Consider the following 25622-nt stretch of genomic DNA (forward strand, 5'->3'; position numbering starts at 1 on the left):
CTTGCAATGTTTTGTAATAACCCTTTGTTAGCAAATATATCATTATCCTAAGCAGTTTTGTTTGCAAATATACAAATTAGACTAAGCAGTTTTGTTTGCAAATATGCAGTTAAATTGGGCAGGCACAGAAGCAGGTAACGCTAGTTCCAAAGACACATCAGTAAAAAATCAACAGCAGCACATCTGAACCCAAGATGGTTTCTGCCATCAGTTAGCTCCAAAATCCTAGAACTGCTTTCTCTAGCCAAAATCAAATTTCCTGGTTTTGCTTTGTTTCTAAAAGCTAGCTGACACAGTGTGAGCAAAACATTTTTATAGCTGACTCTCATGTTTAAGCGAGTGAGAATGTTGGGTTCCTTCCATGCTGGTTTTCAAGATTACCCTGATAGCCCACTAGTAGCCATTAATGAAAACTCTTAACAATCAGCATGTCCAAGAAAGAGATACCTCTATCTTCACATGTTGCCACAACATAACAGAATCAAGGAAACATTATGACTAGGACCCAAAGAACTGTACAACCAGTTCAGTGAGACTAAGTGGGCTTTACACTTGTTTTTCTCTAAAAGCAAGCCACCTGGTCAAAATGGCAAGTTCATTGAATTACTGAAAATATAACAAACAAAACTTCTTGTCTTGTCTTGTGCCAGAGGAAAACTAAAGGTATTACCATTTTATAGAGTGATTTAAAATGGCTATGTAAATTCACTGGGAAACTTCACAACAATTTTCAAAAACTTCCCTTATCTAAAAGCCCATAAGCCTAATTTATCTCAGAAGTGACCCAGCGTGCCCAGTTATCATAGTTAGGGGCAATCTCTTAAACATGTCCTAGGTTACACCTGTTGATTCTGAATCTATGAATGGATTCCAGTAGCTTCAAATAAAATAAGCATTTCCATTTTTCTTCTTCTCTACATATTTTGTAAAGGTGTAGATATATCATATCAAAGACCCAAAGAGGGAAGTGACAGCTAGACCTCCAGTGCTTCGTGGGAACCCATATACCTATAAATCTAATGGAAGGTGAAACATTTCAGATACGTAAAATATGGAGTTCAAAGACAGCACTGAACCAAAACCTACTGCTTCCTGACCAATCTGACTTTGCCTTGAAGAGCCGCTAGCTCTTCCTATCTCTAGCCCATTGAACCAGTAAAATTCTTAGTTAATTGTCCATCAGAATGTTCCTATACTAAAGCAACTGCAATGTGTAATCAATAGATCGCACGATGCTAAAAATCATGAGAGAATTCATTCAGAACAGGTATGGAATTTCATTTCCTGTTCTTTTAAAGCAGTTTTAAGGACCAAAATTTAAGGTTCACTATTTTTATCGACCAAGCAATGCCATTTAAATTTTTCATAAGGATGAATTAAATTCCTTACTTCAACTTAATGCTCCCCCCTCCCCAACAGTGTGTACATCGTGTCATCAATTACTAATATATGTATATCATACAGAGTGACTAAGGCCATGTTTGAGCCATCTCCCAGCCTGTTTCCTAGCACTAAGCTCTGGAGTATACCAGGGAGAGAAACTCCCACAAAGCAGGAGATGGTGCTCAGGGGTGATCATGTCAATGGCCTGAGCCATTCAGATGTTCCAGAGCTTCCAGAGCCAGAATTTTGACAAGACTACCAGTCATATCAGCCAGAAAACTCAGTATCCAAGGGTGGACCATCCTAATGGATCCTAATGGATCTGCAGAAGGAAAAGGTGTTGAAAGCCTAATCTCAACAGAAAATTATCTAATGATGACAAAGGGCTGGTGTCAGTATCCCCCACTTTCAAGTCAACGTTCCTGCCCAGTTGAGAAAACAAGTTCCAAAGTGTGGCCTGCCATATGCATTGGACCACTGATATGTTGCTACAGCCCCATGGTCATCATGGCAGCCATGAGGTCCTAAGCCACTCCAGAGCCAGTCGCCTCAGTATAATTGTTGGAGTCCCCCAAAACCAGCAGTCTGGGAGTCATCACCATCACTTCCATGACCAGCTGTGTCAGATGGTAAACCAGCAGAATTCCTAATCCAGGTATCCCCAACTTTCAGCTCTCCAGATGTTTTGGACTACAATTCCCATCATCCCTGACCACTGGTCCTATTAGCTAGGGATCATAGGATTTGTAGGCCAAAACATCTGGAGGGCCGCAGGTTGGGGATGCCTGCCCTAATCTGTCTGGATTGCCCAATACCAGGAATGAACGCTCTAGATCCCACTTCTGTACAGAGAGCCAGGAGACTGAGACGGAATCTCTACAGTCTACAGCAACTCTAGCCCACAAGTGTGTCCTGATGCTGCACTGATTACCCTGATGACTGGCACCCACCAACTACGCATATAGACTTATGGGAAAAATTGACACATTAGTCTTCTGGAGGAGGAGGTGGGAAGGGAAAAACCAATTGTTTTGGCAATGTTTATGTAATAAAATATTTTTAAATGAACAAAAATTCCTTAGCATGGATGATTTATACAGAATGAAGTATACCTTGCAAATGCAGACTTCTTGGCTTAGTAGAAAATAGGCGTATTTAGTTGCTTATTATGTACACGAGGATCCAGAATGTGTTCTTTCTGCACTTTAAGTAACAGCACTGAAAAATACATTTGTGTTAAGTATGGAACCAATTTAGTTGAATAATTGGTGTTGAGACAGTAGCAAGATTTGAGATACTCCTTCCATAGCAATGCACTCTAAGTTGAATTGTAAGAGGAGGTATAATCAAAAACTGGATGTAGTTGATCATACTGTAGTGAAAGTCTACATCTACCTTTGTATGCAGTACACTAGGTAGTAAATTTCTTACCTTCTTAAAAAACATTATCCCAAATTTATATCACTGGTGTTAAAAGAAAAGCTGGCAGGCCCATAGGAAAAGACTTTATTATTTGTTAACAGTATATATTACCTGCCCATCATTCTAAGGTCCTAGTGTGGGTTACAGGATTAAAACACCATATTAAGAACAATTTTAAACAACTTATAACCTCTATCTGTGTAACCCCTAAATATGTTCCAGTGGATATCAGTCTGTACCTGTGCAAGTACAGTACTTGCACAGGTACAGACTGATATGTTCCAGTGGGTTTCCCCAACCCTCCAGAGCTGATTTATGGGGTGCTTAGAGAGGAGAGGGCAGGGAAGCTTTATTGCATAGCTAAAAGCCCACGTGCTAGCAGAACTGTTTTGCTGGATACCGCCCTAGGTATCGTATGTAACCTGCATATGAGGTTGTACACTGCATGTAAGAGAGTGGTTTCGGCATGTACACTGAGATGTCCAAACTGCATGCAGTGTATGCAGTAACACCAGGTTGTATTCAGGCAGGTAGCCGTGTTGGTCTGACACAGTCAAAATAAATAAATAAAAATTTAGAAATTGTCCAGTAGCACCTTAGAAACCAACTAAGTTTGTTCTGGGTATAAGCTTTCATGTGCAGGCACACTTCCTCAGACGAATATCTTCTTCAGATATCTGAAGAAGTGTGCATGCACACAAAAGCTTATACCCAGAACAAACTTAGTTGGTCTCTAAGGTGCTACTTACTGGAGATTTTTTTTTAAATTATTTTTTAGTTATTTCGACCAGGTTCTATGTGTTTTCTTGCTTAACTTCTTTTTAAAAAGTATAACCGTTTATTGAGAACAAACATGATAACATTACAAAATAGTAATTAACTCTGTCAAAGAGCTGAGCTTCCAGTATCAACACAATACTATGCATATTCCAATGAGACTTAGGTGCCCTTTCCCATCTTCTGCATCCAGGCCTGTGTCAACTAATCCAGTACCCAATTCTTTAGATCCTAAAATCAGAATGTTTAAATTGTACCTAAGTTTAATACCACTGGTCTAAAGGTCCTTAAATTAGTATGGAGACCTTTTAATATCAGCCGTATCAGCTTTTTCTTATTGGCAGTGAAAAATCTAAAAAGTATGGAATGCCAGTGTCTCCTTCATATTAACTGTAGTGAGGGACTAACTTGAATTATTGGTACACTTATTATATTACAAACTCTCTTTTCACATGTTTGCAACGGTACGTGTTAGTCAGCATTTTAATTTAAAAATAAATAGTGCATCTTGTAAAAAAAACACCTCGTAATATGATGTTAATATGTATGCTAAAATTGAGGCACTTTTACAAGGTCCAATTTTTGAAGGGGAAATTCTTAGCATTTTATTAGATCTAGGTAGATCTGTTTGGGTGCTTCTCATCAAGATGGTACCTCAAACACGCATGACCACCACTTATTCTATTTCAGAGTTTTTCAAATACTCAATATTTAATGTGGCATTGTTGTTGTTGTTGTTGAAATGTGCTGCTGCTGTTGTTAAAATGTTTATACAACCCTTCATCCAAAGATCAAAGCATGGTTTTTTAAAACATAAAATCATTACATAATTGAAAGAGCAAGGAGCAGAATTCAGTTAAAAATGGGGACCAATGGCAATCTTTATTAAGATTTACAGAACAATCCTTTTTTTGTGTGAGGTGGGGAGATTCTGCAGCAGAAGTACAACCACTTCATAAATAGCTAGCTTGCTACAATCAGGGTAGGAGGTGGGAGCTTTTCCTTACCTTGAGAGGTTGTTCAATCAGAGGGTTGGAAAAGGGCCTAGTCTTGGGATATATCACTACCAGTACAACAACACCAGCGAGAGATGTATGTCTACAGAAGGGTGTGTGAGAGAAGGGATGTTATTCTAAAGCAGCAATGCTGCAGCAAGCAAAGGCTCTAGCAGCTCAGTCAGCTGCTTGTGGCTGCAAAGCCAAACAGGAAGTCTGTGACTGTTGCCATGGGAACAAAGGGGCAGTCCATTCTGTACTGAGCACCGGATGTTAGCTCAGTGTGTGTGTCATATGACCTGTACAGGATGTACATGGGTGGAGTTTGGAGTTTCTCTCTGTTTGTTGAAGAGAGCAGACATCTTTTACTGTATGACTGCTAGAGACAGAAATAAAGACATGTAGTTACATTTCTGTCTGTGTCCTATTCCCCTCCCTGGGGATATGCAGGGAGCAGGGAGGAGGAGAAGCAGTTGGTGTGTTTTTCTCACAGCCTGAGAAAAATCGCCGGAACGGACCTCGTGTGTTTTTCCTGCCGGGAGTCGCCGGAGGGAGGTCAAAGGAATTCAGCCAGTGCCTGCAGATAGGCACATACCTCTGACCGGGCCAGAATTCCAACAAGGGACCTCCAGAACCATAAGTGTTGTTCTGTTAGTGGACCTCCTACTCTGTTAGAACTTGCCCCATTTCCATTATCCCTTCAGCTCACTTTCCTTAGTTAAAAAACCAATTCTTCTCAATAACTGTATATATCTTTTTTATATATATCTTGTATATATCTATGTTTAATAATGAACTAGCAGGGTGAAATCATTTTACTTCCTATCATTACTTTTTATCATCTGCACATACCTCAGTACCTTGGTTTGCAAACAGTCTGGTTTGCATACGTTTTGGATTACAAACACGTCAAACCCGGAAGTGCGTATCCCGGTTTGCAAACTTTTTTGGGATTACAAACAAATTATTTTTTGAGGCCCCATTGGCAAAAGTGTGCCTTGGGTTACAACCTGTTTTGTTTTACAAACAGACCTCTGAAACGGATTATGGTTGTAAACCAAGGGACCACTGTATTCCACCACGAAGCATCTATCACCAATATGATTATAAGAAAAACTGCCCTACTTGTAGCAGACACACAGCCCACAGTGGCCACATTCCTACATTGACAAGTATGCTATATCAGTGGTCTTATGCATGCTTAACTCTGTACTGGATCCTAGCTATTAATTTTCTGGAAAATTAATAAAATGTTTATATATCACCAGCCCATTCAATTCTGACCAAGTTATTAGGAGAGAAAAACAGCATTTTAGGTCAAATGTACCATTGTTGTGGAATTCCTGTCCCTACAGCTGTCTTCATTTTTTAAAATAATTTTAAGAGGTAAAATTCTCTGTGCCATCTCACTTGCTCCTCTTTCTTAATAGAAAACGACTGCCGTGACTACCCCCATGTAGCAGCACTATTCACCATCAGCACCTCTGCACTCCCCATGTGCTTAGAGAACAACTGATTAGCACTTTGCATAATTAACCTGATTAGCACTGTGCATAATCAAACTGATTAGCACTTTGCATAATTAAAAAGAAATAACGGCAACAACAACAATAACTAGGTAATATCAAAAGCTGCTAGTCCGACAGCCAATTTGCTAGCACCAGGATTAGTTTAGTGTAGAATCTTTTATTCTTTAAAACCTATTTTAGGAAGTACACATCTCGAAACGCTATATACACTGGAAACAGTTCCAATAAATTGGTGGTCACCCAGAAAATGGTAAATTCTAGAACTGATAATTTAATACAAACTGTTGGGAGACTAGTTCTCAGTTGTCTTATTGCTTGCCATCACTAATCTTGTGAATGTGCAAGTTACCAAATTCACATCCTGAGCACACAGAGAAAATTGGAACACTCTGTTGGAAGTGGCTTCATGCTTCCTTTTCTTCAACATGTGAAATAAATCCTTTCCATCTGCCCTGTAGAAACTTGCATATGTCTTAACTCTGAGTGATGCAGAAGACTGCAACAATGTGAAGGAATAAGAAGCACGAGATGCTTGTGCTTCCTACTCCCTCTTCACTGGTATAACATCTGAAGTTGCTTTTACTTTGAAGACAAAGCCATCTTGGGAACCTGGATGTCACTGATCATTCTGGATTCTAGAAAAAGAACTTACAAGACAAACAGACCAACTTTCTGGCACTACTGCAAAATTCAATTTTCTTACAGTTGCCTGCCATACTGGATTTCAGATGTCAACATTTGTGGCAATATCTTAGAAATATGCTTGGAATGGTTTAACATTATCTGGAACTATCCAGAGTTCTGTAGTTTATCTAAACCTCAAAATAATACTTAAAGAGACGGAAATCTGACTAGGTGGACAACAGCATTATTGACCCTTCAAAAACACATCTTCTGCAGCTGGGGGTTCACATTTTTGAATACTTCAAGGAGAAACCATTAGAAAGGACATTTTAAAGCACAAAGCTAAAACATATATTGCAGTTCCAAAGAACTCAGTCACTGCAAGATAAGAAGTCAAGTACTAACTGAAGCGCCATTTCTACAAACTGTTATACTTCAGGAGTTGGGGGAGGTGCTGCTAAGGAGATTATTCAAGTCCAAATGTTCCTGGGGAAGGTAGTTCCAGTAATTCTGGGAATGATGCCAATTCCTAAGCTATATATGTAAATATTTTTAAAACACTAATTTAATATACGTGTATTTTAAACACATATATGTCTACGTGCATACATTGCTCCAGTACTGCCATGGCAACAAGTTAACAGTTAACAGAAAACTCACACATCTGATTGAAAACAGTTTTTAATATATAACTTCAACACACACACAGAGAAACAAAAAGGTGCCTTGGGTGAAAGCTTAATCCAATCTATTCTCATGCAAGGGTCAATTTAGGTAGACAAGCTCATATGGAAATGAGTGGAAGAATCCCTGAGCTAAAAGAGGATGTGATAAAACTAGGCAGAATTCAAAGTCTGATGCTTAAAACTTTCTGTGAACTAACAGAGAATACTCAGTCTGGTTTTTGGTATTCTCTGGTTTTTGGTATTCTCTGGAGCTATTTAAGGACTTTTTTGTTGCCTAAGAAATCAGAGAAGAAACAAAAATAAAAGAAGTTTATATCTAGACACATTTTCCATCTAGCCCATAATAAGAAAGCTGTTGTCAAAATCGAACGTAAATATATTTAGCGTTCTTCTTCTTTTTAATTAGAGATGCAAGGGATTGGACGTGAGACTTTCTGCATGCAAAGTATATCCTCGGCTGCTGAGCTACAATCGCTCCAGAGTTTGAAGCTGATCAGAAGTTCAGAATACTAGGCTTGCAGGCTGATCTTTCCTAGGCTTGCCATACGTCTGGAAAATTCCGGACATGCCAGGAAATCGGACACCTAAAATGGCGTCTGGAGGGGAAATTTGAATTTTAAAAGGTGTCAGGAATTTCCAGGATGCATGGCAACCTGGGGTTTCTTTTAGTTTTCTGTTGCTTTTTCAGCTTTTTCTTTTGTTTTTAATTCCAGGGGAGGCTGCGCCCCAATGCCAGTGGAAGTGACAAGAGGTCACTTTCCTTGGCTGGAGAGTGGCAGGGGGAGGGAAGCAAAGCAGTGGTAAAAAACCTCAACAAGAAATCTTGTGGATGGGTAAGAGGGTCACTGGTCCTGACTGTGAGAGGAGAGGGGAGATGCAGGGAGAGGGGAGCGGAAACAGCTGAGAGGATGTAAACACTGGCATCACATGATCACATTATAGTCACGTTTCCTTCTCCTTTGGAAACCATGTTGCGATAGGTGGGTCTCCAAGAGGCAGAACAAGCGGAGGCAATTCAGTAGCCAATAGTTTCATTGCTGCAGCTCCAGTGCAGGTATCTCCTTGTCCTGCTACCTCTCTTTTGTTCCCAGTGGCGTAGCGTGGGGGGTGCAGGGGGGGCCGGCCGCATCGGGCACAACATCTGGGGGTTAGGGGGCACAAATCCATGGGTTAGGGGGCGCAAATCCACGGGTTAGGGGGCGCAAATCCATGGGTTAGGGGGCGCAAATTACTTGCCTTGCCCCGGGTGCTGACAACCCATGCTACGCCACTGTTTGTTCCATCCCTAATATTCCTCTCTTTTGCACGCACACACACGCACGCGCGCGCGCACACACACACACACACTCACCCCTATGGCTACATAGCAGCTAACCAGATTTCCAGGGGTGAGGAGTGTACAGTGGTGCCTCGCAAGACGAAAAGAATCTGTTCCGCGAGTCTCGTCTTGCGGTTTTTTTGTCTTGCGAAGCAAGCCCATTAGCGGCTTAGCGCTATTAGCGGCTTAGTGGGCTTAGCGGATCAGCTGATAAGCGGCTTAGAGGATCAGCTGATAAGCGGCTTAGCAGATCAGCTGATAAGCGGCTTAGCGGATCAGCTGTTAAGCGGCTTAGCGGATCAGCTGATAAGCGGCTTAGCGGCTTGGGAAAAAGGGGGGGAGGGGGAAAAACCCGCAGGAACTCACAAGACATTTTTGTCTTGCGAAGCAAGCCCATAGGAAATTCGTTTTGCGAAGCACCTCCAAAACGGAAAACCCTTTCGTCTAGCGGGTTTTCCGTCTTGCGAGGCATTTGTCTTGCGGGGCACCACTGTAAATGGTTGTGGTGCAGGAAATCATGGGCTTGCTGCTGTAAAAGCAAGGAGCATAAAGTTAAAAAAAAATTAAAAACCAAGGCAGGTAAAAGCAATGCCTCTTCCCATCTGTGTGAAGGAAATGTGAACTTGCCATTCCTATTGTGATATTCCTATAGTGATATTCCTATTCCACGGTGAGGTGGGGGCAAGGCTTACGCTGTAACAAGTAGCATTTATTGAGACTATTTACATTCCACCTTTTATCCAAATTTCTCAGGGCGAGGAGCAACAATTTCATTAAAATAACATTCATAGCCATGAGCAAATATTACTGTTAACTTCCTAAACATGCATAAAAAGTGGTGTTTTGAGCTGGCAATGAAATAACAAAAGCGACAATGCTAGCTGAATTTCAAGAAGCAGGGCGTTTGAAAGCCAGAGTGCCATCGTGGAGAAGACCACCAAATATAGTGTACCCACTGCCAGGAAACTAAGTTGGACCTCTCAGCCAATCTTAACTCTTGGAAAAACTATATTTATACTGAGAGAGGCATTCTTTCAAGTATTTAGGCCTCAAGTTGTTTGGGGGCTTTATGAGTCTTCTGTAAAACCTTGAATTTGGACCAGAACCATGTGGGCAGTCAGTGCAGAACATGTATAATGTATAATATAGGTTTGACTAGCAATTCCACTTAAAAGTCAGGCTTCTGCATTTTACACAGACTGCACTTTCCAAGTTGTCTTCCAGAGCAGCCCTTCTAGACTGCATTACAGTAATCCAAATGGGAACTTAACACAGCATGGATTATCCTGTTCAGGCTGTTCCTTGCAGACACTTGGGTCTCCGCTGAAATCAAAGAGACAAGGGGACTGCAACTCCATCACGAACAGAGCTGCTCACCTAAGTCTCAGATCCAGGAACCACCCAGCTGTGGCGTGCCCATCTTATAGGAATTCAGTTTCAATTTATTTGCCCTCATTACAGTGATCAGACAACAGTGCAGAACTTGCATGGCCTCGTCTCACTCTGATGACAGGAAGAAATAGAACTGAGGGTTATCCACATATTGGTAGCACCCAACTCCGAATCCCGATAACCTCACAGAGCTAGGAACCTGTGTAATTCAGATAGGGTACAATTGGATAAATGCCACATATATATTTTTTGCCAAAGAGGAAGAAATGTTTTTTTGCTACAGCTCCTAGCTGGTGTAAGGATGTACTCATGTTAAGAAGTGTGGGCCTGTGGTGCAAGGCTTAAAATCTCATGCAGGGAGCTAATGCCAGCTCCCTTTACTGAAAAACCAGCACTAATGGTTGCTGCTACTTTGGAATAGGGTCAGTTTTAGCACCAAATGGAGATCCCTTGGTACCCCTGAGTCCAGCAATATGCTCTGTGTAGCTTGAACAACAGAAATACAGTATCACACCTCTAATCCTAGTAAGATGACTTAATGGACGAAATGGTTGCAGAATCATCTAGGTACTTTTAACATACATTAATAGAATGGTTTATTTCAGTGCTGCTATCTTCTCTTTTATACAGACCCTCAAGTATATAGGTTTATGCAAACATATCTATTTTTGTGGATGCACAAACAGGGCATAGCCTGTTCAAGATATATACTGAATTTTACATAAATGTCACATTTATATTACAACTATGTATGTATAATTTTTGACACACACAGAAAATGGAAGAACAAAGGAATAAACCTCCTACAATAAATTTAAATAGCCTTTTTTAGAAATCCTCATCCGAAGTTAGAGGGCTTTTAGCAATCGTACATTTATCTCTTCCAAAATACACCTGCTTTCTTTTCCCCTCTTTTCTCTTCTTTTGCCAAACTAAATATTTTTCCATCTAATGACTCTCTTTATTAGACAGCATCTAATTTGCATACATTTACATACAATTTAACTGCTTGCTTCTGAGAACAAAGAAATGGCTCCGTATTGTACTGAAGGACAATACTCAGAAAAGGTATAAAAACCAGCTAGCTCAGTGGCTGTGTATTCTTTTTGTTTCAGAAATACCAGGATTTTTAAACACTCCACTTAAAGGGTGAAAAAGATTATTCCAACAGACAATGCGAAAAGATACAGTGCAGCTCCCTTTTAACACATTTTCTCTCTGGCCTGGTTAATGGGATTTAAGGTCCAAGCTTTCTTTGCTTCCCTCTATTTCTTTTATTAGATCTGATGGATTTAATTCTGTCACATATTTTAGTTCATATTTTATTTGTATAAAAAAATTATGCAGAAGCTCAACTTCAATGCTAATTCAGTACGCCCACCCTTTTCCTACAATGGGAACTGGGACATGATTGAACAATTTTGGATGGGCATGAAGTATATTGATTTCAGTGCTCAATGTTATTATCGGGGGTATGCTAAGCCTATGAGGACTTTACCTTACAGAGATACATAGAGCAAATACAAGCTTACCATGAAGCCAAATGAGAATCAACATGATGGAGTGGGATGCAAGGTTGAGCTCTACTAGCAAATATAAGGAGGGATTGTTTTCAGAGCAGGAGCAAGAAGCAGCAGATGCGTTAAGCCCTCTAGTTCCCTAGAAGGTGAAGAAGAAAGATGCTTAGAGCTGAACATGACCACAACTTTTCATTAAAAAGTTCACTGCTTAGTGTCTGCTTTAATTCAGTGGCATACAAACTGTTGAAATAAAACAAGCACACAAACTTGAATATCTACTTTCACTACTGTCTTCAGACTAGCAATTTTTTCAATCATTATCAGAGTTTTATAATATAAATGCCACTGGAGTTATTAGGTAGGCCTCAGAACAACAGGAGATGCAACACAAAGGGCACTTACAACTTCAACTGTCAATATGTGCAATTAACATGTCTAATTGTCATAGTAACTTGGAAAAACTCACTTGCAACTGTTAAATGTTTCCATTTTAAAGAAGGAAGCACCACCAATCTATAGCTCTTCCAGACCACCTGTTTTTTTCACTATTCATTGAGATTTCTTTACACAAAATTTGCTTCAGGGTTATACACTGGCATTCTGAGTTGCTTTTGTTTGTTTGCTTTGCATGGAAGTAATAAGCTGTTACCCAACACCACCATTATTCTACCCATTCCAGTTAATTTCCTGTCACTTTTCTTACCACAACAAAATAGGTGGGTGGTACGTGTGTGTGTGTGTGTGTGTGTGTGTGTGTGTGTGTGTGTGAAGTTTTGTTTTTGAAATAGGTTTGGTGCACAAGAACCCCAAATCTATTTGGTCGTCCTCTTCCACCAAGCAGGCAACTTCAAGAAGGGTGCACATGAAGTAGAGGGAGGAAGAAGACACCCATCTAGCCAGTAACTCAAATTTGCTGGTATACAGTTGAATCATAACTTGAAAATAGTGGCAGTCTGGTAGTGGCCCTAGGGAAACAGTTTAGTAATGCTGGCCACGTGTCCCGGAAAGCTGTCTGTGGACAAACGCTGGCTCCCTCAGCCTGACACAAGATGAGTGCCACAACCCCACAGTTGCCTTTGACTGGACCTAACCGTCCAGGGGTCCTATACCTTTACCCTTTTTTTCACCTATTAGAACTAAACAAATGGGTTGATCATAGAGTTCTACTATAAGGAGAAGATTCACTCACAGTATAAAGGAATCTTCAAAAATAATTAGATGCTTTAGTTTCTTCTAACTAGATGTGACAGAATCACGGCCACCTAACTAACTACTATCTCCTTGTCAAATTCCATACAGAAGAAATAGGATGAGAGAATACAAAGGCAGGGTTTGGCAATTAAATCTAAGCAATCTAATGGATTATTGGTTAAAGTTGCCACCTTAAAGCTGAATAGAAGCAGAAAACAGAAAATCTACATGAAACTGCTGGACCAGTTATCTGGGGTTATGGAGTTTGGTATGCTGATGTCACCCATCTCTATTTTTCCTTTTCATTCAACCCAGGTGAAGCAATGAAAGCCTTAAATGCTTGCCTGAAATCAGTGGGGCACTGGATAAAGGCAAATGAACTTAAGGTAAACCTAGATAAAACAGAATTAATTGTAGTGGGGAAAACAGTAGCTGCTGTGTAATGACCAAGTTCACAACTTGGGGCTACTGCTTCTGGATTTTTGCTAATGTTATAGCTATACTCAGTGCTGGAATGTGGAACCTGACCACTGCTATTCATGCCTTGGTGACTTCTGGACCAGACTATTGTAATGCACACTATGTGGAGCTGCTGCTGAAGATAATTATAAAACTTCAGGGAGTGCAGAATGTGGCATAAGAGCTTGAGACTGTTGTTTCCATGTATCCTCATCTGTTTCTGAAGCACTGCACTGGTTGACAGTTTATTTATGGGCTTAACTCAAAGTGCTGATTCCAGTCCTGAACATTCCTCATTATGTCAAGCCCTCAGGACTTAATCATCTCAAAAGGCCCTGCTGCAAAATTCATTTAATGGGAAAGCTCTATTAGTATCTACCAAGCACAGGGTCTTTTTTGTGGCAGCCCTAATGCTAAGTTCAAAGAACTCCTACTTTGATAAGCATTAGCAAACAAATAAAAGAAAGCCTTTTCGTTTTCGTTGTCCTTGGGAATTCATTGCTGTTTTAGCCTGTTCTTTTTTCAAACAACAACTGCACTGTATTGTATAGTGTTAATCTATAAATAGACTTGAAACTTGGGTAAATAGCTGTCTATAAATATTTTAATGAACAACAGGATAAGTCACACAACAGAGGGTACAAACTAGGAGGCATAAACTGCAGGCCACCAAAATTCTGGTGGAATTAACTACTAGTAAGATGCAGCGCTACAAATGTACATTTGACAAGACAGAAAAGGACTGTGGACAGGCAGTATATTCCAAAGAATCTTACACGAAGTTCAACAAATGCATATAAAACTCAACAGAGATAGTGAGCCTTCAACTTCCTACACTGATCTAACAAAATATGGCTCAATTTAAAATATTAGACTTTTTACTCATTAAACAACTGGCTACACATCACTTAACCCGATGGCATTAGCCAAAACTAAAGTATTGCCATCACTGTCCCAATTATTCAGCTATCCATTGCCTTTCAGTGGGCCATTAGGCTAAATGGCTTCCCTGGGAGAACAACCCAATACAACACATTTTCTGATTAAGCACAACTAGAGAATATTCCACAATATCATATAACTTGTGAAGGTTTCTGGTCATTTAAAATCCTCCTATCCCATCTGTTTGGTTATCAGGCCAAACTGGAATCCTGGAAGCATCTTCCTAATCCTAATAAGCTAAATCGTCCAGCAGGATTGGTCCTTCTGGGGAGCATCAGGTCTAGCCAAGTGTGAGATGCACTAGTGTGCTTCTCTGTACTGAGCAGGGACTGAAAAAACTTACAAATGAAAGCCTTTTCCATTCCATGTTTTGTATCAATGCAAGGAACCTTTTATGTTTGATTGACATATAAGGATTTATTTACTTGCTGCATATCTAGCATCTTTTATATTCTCTGTGTTCTTAATTTGCTTTTTTGTTTGTGTATGCCGGTATGCCCCCCCCCAAACCTCATAATTAGATATTTATTGATATATTTTTTGGCTAAAAACCAAAACAAACTAAAACAATACTTTAGCACAGGTAATATGTAAAACAAAATAAAGCAATGGCAGGCAATTATATTGCTACAGCAGATATAATGAACAACCGTGAACCAAGGTAAGGGAAAGTATATGTCTCTGTGTTAAGTGATAAGCCAACACACACACCCCTCTTCACAAATCATACATGGCAAAAGCATGGACACAGGCACTTGCTCAGTTCATATAAAAGGCAAGTGAGTCTCAGGCTAACTCACTCATTCCTTCTCTCCTTGTTATACATTCAGTTTTCCTTGCTTCTGTGGGAAACCACAGTTTGCTGTTGCATGCAAGCTGGCAAATCATGGTCTGCATTTACCTTCCAAACTATAATTGTAAACTATGATTTGATCATTATTTGCAAATCAGGTTCACAATTCAAATGCATAACCAAACTTTGATGGGATCCATAAGCACTTCATCCCAGCCTTGTGGGCCTTTTCTACCTGGCCTAGGTGAGCAAAGCCGTGGCTAACTCCAGCTATAAAAAGCTGAGGTGGCTGAACAGACTCTTGAGTTGAGGCATTGTTTAGGGGGTGTTTTTTTTGGGGGGGTTGTTGCTGGTTTTATGGCCCTGTTTAAATTTGTTTTTGTTTTTTTACTTTTTTAAGCTCATGGGTTTTTAAATTTTGGGTTTTTATTATTCTTAAATTAAGGGATATAGGATGCACCTGGGAAGAGAGGAGGTGGAGAGTGCAGGGGCAACCCTAGTCACAGTGGTTCTGGACAAGTATGGGGTGGGGTAGGCAGGCTGGATAAGGGGCACAGGGCACAGGTAGAAAGTGACCACACCTTGTCCAGTCTGGGGAATTACGGTTGTCCTACCAGCTAGAACCTGGGCTCTGCAGCTGCTGTTGCTGAATGCCAGGTAAACTCTGAGTGAGACCTCCCTCATGCATTATCTGATTATGGATGAGGAGGCCGATCTCACCTTTCAGACTGATGTTGAGGAGCCTCATACTGCTGGTTTTGGGGGACTTCAACACCCATGCCAAGGCAACTGGCTTTGTGGTGGCTCAAGACTTCATGGCTGCCATTGTGACCATGCGGCTGTCTCAACATGTCATTGGCTCAACACATGTGGCAGGCAACACTCTGGACCTTGTTTTCTCAGCTAGACAGGAAGTAAGTGACCTGAAAGTTGGGGGTGGTATTGACACCAGCCCTTTCTCATCATTAAATGACTTTCTGTTGAGATTAGACTTTCATCAGTTTTTCCCCTCTGCAGAGATGGGGGAACCTATCAGGATGATCTGCCCTTGAATCCAATGGGTTCGTAGATGGCTCTGGAGGGTTTTCTGGCTGGTATGACTGGGACTTCTATCAAATCCCTGGCTGACTTCTGGAACATCCAAATGGCTTGACACAATCACCCCAAGTGCCCTCTCTCACTTCATGGAGCCCGTTTGGCTCCCTGGTTATACTCCAGAGCTTAATGCAAGGAAATAGGTTGGGAGATGGCTGGTTGAAAACAACTGAAAACTGGTAAGGGCTCATCATTCAGCTTACCTAGTGATAGTGAATGCAGCAAGGAAGCTGTCCACAATGGTGACATACAAAGGGCAGTATACAAGTTTAATAAATAGTGGTGGTGATTAGTAGTCCTACTATGCTGTACCAACTCCCATGTTCCCTTTCAAAGTGTACGCATTAAAACATTTATATTGTGGAAACCACTCCTAAAAGGGTAGCCATGTTTGTTGTAGCAAAAACAAATGCTCTAGGAGCACCTTACAGTCTTAACAATTTAAAATGGCAAAAGCTTTATTGTGGAAACAATAATAGTCAAAATTACAGAATCCATAGCAGAAAAGCAGGGCTCAGAAGAGCAGGCAGTCATTTGCTAGACATCAAGACTCATCTGAAACTGCCAGGAAGACTGTTCAAGCAGCAAATAAAATTTGGTGCCTGTAATTTAAACTGGATATAGAAAGTGCTGGGTTGCCCAGTTTTGTAAGGAGGGCAGATCAATCCAGAGCACCTGATCAGTATTAAGCCTGTCACTTATTGCTTATGGAGAGGAGAGCAGGAATTGGCAGAGCACTTGTTAAAGGAAGACTTGGACAAGAAGCGGCATAAACCTACCCCTGCTCACTACCAGAATTTATTAATGCAGGCACCAGTAATTACGCGGCTTGGTTGGAAGGGGAATGGGATATAAGATGTGGAGTGCTTTATCCGCTCCAAGACCAATGCTGGTTTTGGCACAACTTTTGCTCTAGTGAGTTACAAAAAAATAAGCAGGTGCTAGCAATCCGAGGGACCACATGCCAGCTACAGCTGCTTCAGCCCGATTCAATTACATTTACCTGAAGAGTCCCCAGGACGTTGAACAGATCATGGAACCTATAGGATACAGAGCCCATACATTGTGATGTTAGTGCACCCTATTCAATAAAGTTTGGCTCTGTCCTGGGACAGGAGGAACATAAGCATGAAATCAAAGCAGTGCTTGAAGCTGGTAGGCTTTTCCAACACTGGTGGAAAAGGAAGCTAATATATAATGTGTCTGCATTAATGTTCAATTATATTTAAAAAGCCCTTTGGAACTCAGGCCTTAAAAATACTCTGAAACAGGCTGTCAGTGTTGCCTCGCTTCCCAAAACGCTGGGTGCAGCACATTTGCTGAACATACTCCTGGGATCAGGACTTCACTCCAAACCTTGTTTGTACAAAAAAGGAGCCAAGCAGCTGGGAAATTCTGGAGTATAGTATGTCCTCATTAGTTCCCATCTGCCATCAGAACTCAGCTCATGGCAAGTTTGGCTAAGTCCTGGTGTTCTCAGGTCCAAATCTGGGTCAGTTTTAATTACACTATACAGAATTCTGTGTGCAGGGTTTTTTTTATAAAAAAAATCCTTATTATACAGCACAGAAGAACGGGCAGCTCTCCAACTAATCAATTTTTTAAAAGTACATATATAAAATTTTAAAACCAGGCTAGACAGACAGTGGGTGGAAGAGAGGAAAAAATGTATGATTGAGTACAGGGGTTAGTTAAGAGAACTGTTCACAAAAGTGGGTCACTAGCAGTTCTGCTTTAGAACTTCAAAAGAAAAAGAAGGGAGGAACCTCTTCATTTGCAAAGATGGGGAATCGGGAATATAAGATGTACACAAATCACAATGTTCTTAATGCTGACCTGAATTAAGGCACATACTGTCACTTATCATTATTATTACTTGCATCTCGACACAAGACACATGTATGGACCTGGAAAACTACCAAAAACGTGCGTCTTCATAATGTCAGAACAAGCATAAGTTAATTGAATCCCAATTCAAACATGTACTTAGGTGGACAAGATATTGTATAATGCTGTACATGTCCAACAACTGGTGCAAACTGGGTCATCTTATCTGCGTGTGCTAAGATAACACAACAGGGAGCTGAACCTCAGGTGAGCGCTTTAAAGTGGCTGAACGAGACACTAGGTTTAACAAGACATGAGGTGTACGCAGTGCCAAACAGGGGGAATTCTTCTTGCCCACCTGCATTTAAAATCATGCCTGCCTGATCCAGAATATTGTTTGGCAGTATTGCATTTGTTCCTGATCAGAAGTTTTTGACCAGTTCTACTTTATGCACACCTGAAACTTCAGGTAAAGGTAACCTTAGAAGCAGTGTGAGCCCTGTTCTAGCCTGTGCCTCTCCAGGGTCCTCTAAGCTACCTGATGCTCACCAATGCGTATTTATTATCATTATTTATTTATTTATTCAATTTATATCCCACCCTTCTTCCCAAAGGAGCTCGGGGTGTCATAATAATAATAATAAATAATTTAAAAGCATTATAAAAACAGTTTCAAATATTATCTCAACCAGGGATGGCATTCCACAAATAAGGCCCTGTCATGTTATTATGCTTTTATATTTGTTGGAAGCTGCACAGAATGGCCGGGGAAACCCAGTCACATGGGTGTGGTACAAGAAGAAGAAGAAGAAGAAGAAGAAGAAGAAGAAGAAGAAGAAGAAGAAGAAGAAGTCAATGCCAACTGGACATCCCCCAAAAGCAGCAGCACCAATTGTGTAGACAATTGATCACTATATCTGCCACATTTTAGCTCAGTGGTAGAGTGCATGCTTTGCATGCAAAACACACCAGGTTCAGCCCCTCACATTTCCAGATATCTCTAGGGAAGACGGGACTGTCTCACACCCTGGAGAGCTGCTGCCAGTTAATATAGACAAAGTTGATGGGAACAGAAGATCCTATGTTCATTCTGATTGACTGTATCAGAAGATGCATTGTTCTAGTTTTTCTTTAATTTCCACAGTGATAACCACAATAAATACATTTCAGCAAGACAACAGCCTTGTGGCACCTTAAACACTAATTATTACAGCATAAGCTTCCATGGACTGAAAACCATTAGCACAATCCAAAAGTTAGTATTGCTTTAGTTCATGCATTTTTGTTTACATTTTAATTTAGTACACTTATTATTAAAGAATAGATCTAGGAATTGGTTGGATGGAGGATTTTTTCCCCATGTAAGGCTACATTGAGCCACAACATAATAAACTAATTGCTTAAAAGTATCAAGATAGTCAATTTTTAAAAATAATGAAAGTGTATGAGGAGAAAACAGGGTTAGAACTTCAATCTAGAACTTCATCCAAATAATAGATTTAAAGGCTAAAAATAATAGATTTAAAGGCTAAAAGAGCATATCCTATTACATTAGATTGGCAGTGTGTCTTGATGGTTCTGCAAAAACCATTTGCATTCTTAATAAAACTAAGTACAATGCACTTAAGAAATGGGCTTCCCAATCCTAAACAAATTACTTAGAAGTCAATCATATTTAAATAAGAGGAAGCAAGTACCATTTAATATATTTACAACCAGAATGTAATGGATGTGAGGTTATAGCATGTGGGATGGGCAGCAAGTCAGAGATTATAGGAACAGCATGGCAGCCATTGTAGCATACCCAACTTTCTTCCTGAAAGAATTAACTATTAATAGTACCTTTTTCTTTAGTGCAATATGCTACTACAAAATCATACAATAATGTTGAGAAGATCATGTGGAAAATTATGGAATCATTCCCTTCACTGTCCTCCTTTATGTGCACCAGGTCAAGAGATGGAAAAGAAAAATTCCGGCAAAAATTAAGAGATTGCAGAACAGAATGCTGCACACAGTAAACTGAACTGACATTTGGGATATGACTTGACTCAGTATCCGATCCATAAACTGGGCCAGCATCTAAGTTGTTGTTTGCAGCCATCCTGTTAAGAATCATCACCAGATGCAAGACAGGCGGAGCAAGTCCCCCATGACAGCCACTGCGATATAGATAGTGCCGAAATGAAAACAGGATCACAGATTGAACTATGTTTTTATATTGCAAACTTCCCAGTGATTCTTGGATGAAGGGCAGTATAGAAAACAAACAATACCACTTTACTACCATCCTCCATAAGGCTTCTCCTGCATTTTTGGCTGCTTTGGGAGTGCCCCCTTTTGAGTCTCACGTGTGGATGGTCAACGTTCTGTCCTCTGATCGCTTGGTGATTCAGTGATTAAACATCCAGGTGCTCTCTCCCAAGTGCCAAAGCATTAGTGTTGCCTCTGTATTTTGTTTTAAAACTTTCTAATTGACTTACTTTTTTATAGAAAAAAATCAATTTTCCACATGTTAATTGCCCTGGGGGCAGATCTTAGGGGGTACTCTTCTCCTGAAATGCAGCTATAACTTTTTCTTTTGTTTCTTTGTTTTTACCAATTTATGGTAGACTCACCAGCTGCACCTACTGCTGGCAGAGGGAGACTTGACCACTGTCATTTATGATTTAGAAGTGTCTAGATTAGAATATTCTATCATGTTCTACACATTAGAGCACATTGCATTAGTGGGATCTGGAAGCTTCAACAGGTGTCATCTTTCTTGATTGTTAAATAGTCACCAGCAAGGGGTGGGATTTGTGTGCGCGCGCGCACACACACACACACACACACACTGCCCTAGAGTTATGGAACGACCTCCTCATCCATCAAAATGTTTTCTATTTAGAATCAAGTAAAAACTTCTTTTAATGGCTTTTTTAAAAAACCTAAATCGCTTTGACAACACTGCTGAAATGCATTACAGAAATACTGTAAATAAGAACGAACAGAATAAGTGATAATCAAACCCCTAGGGGCTGGTTGCTACAGGACTGGTGTGCATTTTGACATTAGCCATCTTTTTGGCTGTTACATTTTGGCACTATGTTTTAATAGGCCACATGAACTGGAAAAGTAGAAAACAAAAAAGTGGGAGGAGGGCTCTCAGGAAGAAGACAGAGCAAACTCATTTCGTGAAACTCAAGACATTTAATTTATGCATAACTATATTGTTTGTTTTCTGGAACAGGCCAGGGAATTTCCCTGATGTATGCTGTTATCCAGTCCCAACGCCCAGGAAGACTAGTAGCAGGTGTTTTTTCCACTGCTGGGTATTCTTTACAGCAAGATATTCTTTACACATCGCTGAAGAACTAATACAGCTTTACAGTTTGGTGCCTATGGTTTTGTGGCATCTGTTCAATGCAACAGCTTCAGTAAAGCACCTTTTTAAAGCTCATTGTATGTCTTTACAGTTTGTTATAAATCAGCAGCAGTGCCTTTAAAGAGCACAGCATCCAAATACACTGCTTTCAAGCATTTAAGATGTTAATGGGTTTTGAGGACTGGAACTGATCTTGTATAGCAGCAGCTTTTAATGCCAGGATGAAATGGACTGTGTATAGCAACTTCTGCTGTGCTTTCTCTTGCATTGAGGTGATCAGAAGGCATCTATGTATTGAAGAGTTTCCTAAGGAATCAATAGCTATGGAAACAGTGGTGCTATAGGTACAGGGGAGGGCAGACAAACTTTCAAAGAAATACTGTACACGTCCATAATTGTAAATACTTTCTTCTTTGAAGAGTAAAATCTTTTAGGGATCTATTTGGGTTTCCCATATATTCCCTCCCACTGCAATCGTATAACAATGAAAGTTTGGCAAGGAAATTTGTCTCTTAAAGGTTCGAGGAAGTGATCCTCTGGCAATCCCTCTCACATCTCTCCAGCAATCCCTCTCACATCTCTCCAGCAATTTATTTTTAACTTCTAGTATTGCTCAAAGTCACTTCCAATCTCTGCCTCACTCATTGTCCCAGCTCGCTGAGCATGACAAGTGTGCTGAAACATATCACCCCTGCTGCAGAGAAATGGAACAGACAGTGGAGAATCAGTACTATGGTGAGATATTATACCATAACAATTTGCTCCCCTAACCCTATCTAAATTTTGAGAACAAGGATGCAAGACCACACTGTGGTAACTGGCAAATATGGGTCATATAACTTTTCCTTCCATATCTATGAGAAAGTACAGAGTCATGTGAGATCCAACATGTCACCTGTTCCCTTAGTGATGATCCAGGCATTATTTGAATGAGAAAATAAGATGAGGTGGAATCTCCAATACATGTAACATTTTAGGTTTAGAAAGCATGTATTTGGAAATTTAAAGGGAGAGGCAGTCCTTAAGCCAGTGATGGCCAAACTTGGCCCTCCAGCTGTTTTGGGACTACAATTCCCATCACCCCTGACCACTGGTCCTGTTAGCTAGGGATGATGGCAGTTGTAGTCCCAAAACAGCTGGAGGGCCAAGTTTGGCCATCACTGTCTTAAGCTATTGCAGTCCTGAGTTATTTAAGACTTTATGGTGAAAACCAGAACTTTTAATTCAGCGAGAAATTAATTGACAGTCAGTGCAGATGGGCCAGAATATGCGCAAACCATCTTGCCGTAGTGAGAAACCTAGTTGTTGAATTCTACAGCAGCTGACGTTTCTGAACTTTCTTCAGAGGCGGCTCCTCATATAATGTGTTACAGTAATCTAACCTAGATACCAAAGCATAGACAACAGAAATGAGGCTATATCTGTCCATAAAGGGGTGCAGGTGGGCCACCAGCTGAAGCTGATGGAAGGCACTCCATCCCACTGAGGCCACCTGAGCTTCAAGCAATAGCAATGGAAGCTTAGTACCTGCTCCTTCAAAGGGACTGCAACCCTATCAAAAGTAGGCAACCTCCCATCCATCCGGTCTAGGGAACCACCCACTAACAGTGTATCAGTTTTATCTGGATTGAACTTCAGTTGTTGGCTCCCATCCAGTCTATTACAAAGGCAAGACAACAGTTCAGAACATCTACTCTAAATAATTGGTACAATGTGGTATGGGAGACCAGGCTTCTTGAAAAATTGATGCAAAGATTACGAGCGACCAGAGATCAAAAAAGAAGGAGATATTTGCTATTGATTAGTGCTTGTTTATCCAATATACAAGTAGAGACTCCAATGGCAGGGCAGGTCCTGCCACATTGCATATTACATGGTTGCATAGATACTATTATGAGCTTTGAATGTCTCACAGCTTGGACTGTTATCACCCCAACAACCTTAGTGTCATCCTGATATATTTTGTGTTTTGCCTGATTTTTCTGTAAACAGTGGTGGTGGGGAGTGTTTGTGGTTGTTATCTGATTAATTGCATGATTTAATACATATGTAAAGCAGTAAATGTTTTTAAAAGGAAGAACATGTAGATCAATGTTCTCATGTGAATCTGGACAGAGGATAACATTTTGCTGTATATAAAAATTTAAAAGCAAAGTACTCTCTGACTGGACCTAATGGTCAGGGGTCCCTTTACCTTTACCTTACTCTCCGACAGCATCACATCAGTACTGACGAGCATCTAGAATCCTCTCTTAAAAAATGGCACTATTCACTTAGCTTTTGCCTTTCCTAACTCTGTTTTCCATTTCAGTGGAAGACTGTAAAGTCTGAAGGTCTCTTGTACAGAAGCCAACAAAAACAAAGGTAAACTTAGAACTTTCATTAACTGTAAATTATAAGAGCAAACAGAAATAAGGATTGATGTGAGCAAGAGGGAACGCTAAAGCCTCATCAAATGTAATGTGTAATACCTTAACCCAAACATATTTTGGGATGCCTGCCAGGAAGATGGGTATAAATGTGGGAGGCTTATAAGAATACAGCTTGAGCTGAAATGTTTAAAGTTTTCAGTTTTACTAGGAAAACAGTTATAACTCAGTGAAAACAGGACCTTATTAATAGTAAAATGTTATATATAAGCTACTGTTTTCCTAGATGAATCAGAAATGTTCTCTCTGGGTTGCTGATGGCAGCATGTAGGGGGACCAACTACTATATTCCTGCAGTGGAGTGAGAAATCGCACTGGTATCGCTGGACATTTACTCAGTTCATTGGCTCCTATTAGGATCTTGAGATGTCCAATATCCATTCAGCAGCAGATTTCAGGGCCTCATGGGTTGCAGATGCAGGACTCTTTGCTTATTTTAACAATATGAAAGTCCTGAAGCAGTTAAGTGAGAAACAAAAAGACCAAATTCACTCTTGTTCAAGGTAAAGGCCAATTGTTCTGATTCACGTTTGAGGCAACAGTTTTTGAATAATATTATTACAACAGAGGTGGGCTACCTATCATGTTCCTGAAAATGAAACATGAATTATGTTAATTACACATAACTAAAATGAAGATTAGATGCAGTTTTCCATTTATAATGTAATATATCTGAGGCAGACCTAGCTTTCCCAGAGGTTTACAAACATGGTATATAATGTCACATACTTTTAATGCTCTTGAAGAGGTCACACACACCAGGACAAGGAAAAATCCATACAAAATTAATTCAATTGCTTGCTCTTATCATAATAAAACTAGAAAGCTAGCATAACTAGACAGGAAAATTAGGGCTGTCACTAGGTTTCTTAAAAATGTACTAAGATGTACTCAGAGAATCACTTTCATGTTCCAGCATCCTCAGAGGTGACATAAGTGGCAACCAGATTGAGGTCCTTCTCAATAGAAGTCTCTTCCTGGCCTTCCACTAAGTTTGACATTCTTTCTTTTGCTTAAAAATATTAAGTGATAAACTAATCAATGTTTAGGATGAACTATAAACAAATTAGGGCTGGGGTGGCTGAACATATCAGATCAACTAGTAGTTGATAACTGGTGAATACTATTTTTCCCCTTGTTAATGATATCTAGTGATTGTGTGGATTATTATTTTTTATGTTATTGATGAACTAAAGTATGGATGTTTGGGAAAGCTGAAAAAAATATATAAGGGTGAGCCATTTTTAAAGACAAACACAAAAAAGAAGGAAAATAACAGTTGTACTTGTGTTTTGTTTCCCATTGTGTTTTGAAATACATTGTGTGTCCATCCACAGAGTCCCCCTTCCAGGTGCGCTTAGCTGAGTGGAAAATGAATGGACACAACAACTGTCTGGGATTTAAATGGCCACAACTTTATTGACTTCAGATGTAGGAAGCGTTGGCATAGACACTGAACGTGTATCCCTCTCAGCCCTCCCCTGCTGGAGGACTGAGGCATGACAGTGTCTATTCAGGGGTGGATCCACTGCAAAACACAGGTTTACATGGATGGCCCCCAAATGCTGAGGGAAGCTCTGTGACCTACTAGCCCTACGCACTTGGCTCCTTGGACAGAGACTTCCCTCCAGACCCCTCTAACGGGGTACCCTGTTAATGCCGCCACAAGGAACAGGAGGTGGGTGAGTCACCACTTCACCACACTCAGATTGGTTGAAAGACTATAGGATTCCACCCAAGGCCTAAACCGCCAAAGTTGTGACTAGAGTTATGGGGAAGGCAAACCCTGCAGAGCAGGGCAAATTCCTTCCTGGCTCCGATTACAGCAACCGCCAAAAGACCACAGAAAAGCCCAGCAAGCTGAAAAGAAATG

The 25622-nt window shown here is 40.4% G+C and overlaps 1 protein-coding gene across 42 annotated transcripts in view; it reads right to left on the bottom strand.

Annotated features, from left to right (window-relative positions):
• The window catches only part of ZBTB20 (zinc finger and BTB domain containing 20), a 641091-nt gene that overhangs the window by 369854 nt on the left and 245615 nt on the right, over window positions 1-25622 (bottom strand). For 18 of the 42 annotated variants that reach the window (XR_014563582.1, XM_083736534.1, XM_083736548.1 and 15 more), the window contains exon 3: window positions 11659-11785. The exons of 20 other annotated variants lie outside the window; for them this stretch is intronic. The gene's annotated coding sequence lies outside the window, so the exon portion shown is untranslated. 4 more of the 42 variants (XM_083736570.1, XM_083736569.1, XM_083736538.1 and 1 more) reach the window with 3 other exon arrangements.

This window comes from Podarcis gaigeae (assembly GCF_964106915.1).
Source record: "Podarcis gaigeae genome assembly, chromosome: 4".
In the NCBI taxonomy this organism is placed as follows: Eukaryota; Metazoa; Chordata; class Lepidosauria; order Squamata; family Lacertidae; genus Podarcis; species Podarcis gaigeae.